Genomic DNA, 541 nt, shown 5'->3' on the forward strand with positions numbered 1-541 from the left:
TAGATGTAATGAAGGGGGAGAAGGAGTGTACCTTAATGGGAAGGAGAATGTGTTCTCTCTCCTCTCCCCTCCCCCTTCTTCCTCCCTTCCAGGTGCCACGACGACGGTGGGAGACAGTCAAGGTAGTCGTCATTTCCCTGGCGTGGCTCACTTTCATCAGATATCAAGCCATCACACATCCCGTCGACACGGCCAATGCCTACGTGTTTAGTGCTTTGAATTCCTTCTTCATTCCTTATACCATGGTTCTTTCGAGGACAAAGATTGTGATATTTGCTCCATCACAAATAAATAATTATAACCTGTCTCATATTAGCGCTCATTCCCTCGTGCTCATATGATTCATTGTCATCTTAAATAAGCGCCAATAATGCAAATGGCGAGGCAAAAAGCACTCATAATCTCCCCCAGGAAGCTGCATCTCTAATCTAAATTAAGCAAATCGTGTTCTTGCTTACACAATTAATGCACCATTAACCGGACGCGCCATAAAATCTGAGGCGTTTGATTCTCGTCGCAGTCGGGACCTTTGGCTTCTTGA

Source organism: Penaeus monodon, chromosome 21 (genome assembly GCF_015228065.2).
Source record: "Penaeus monodon isolate SGIC_2016 chromosome 21, NSTDA_Pmon_1, whole genome shotgun sequence".
Taxonomy (NCBI): domain Eukaryota; kingdom Metazoa; phylum Arthropoda; class Malacostraca; order Decapoda; family Penaeidae; genus Penaeus; species Penaeus monodon.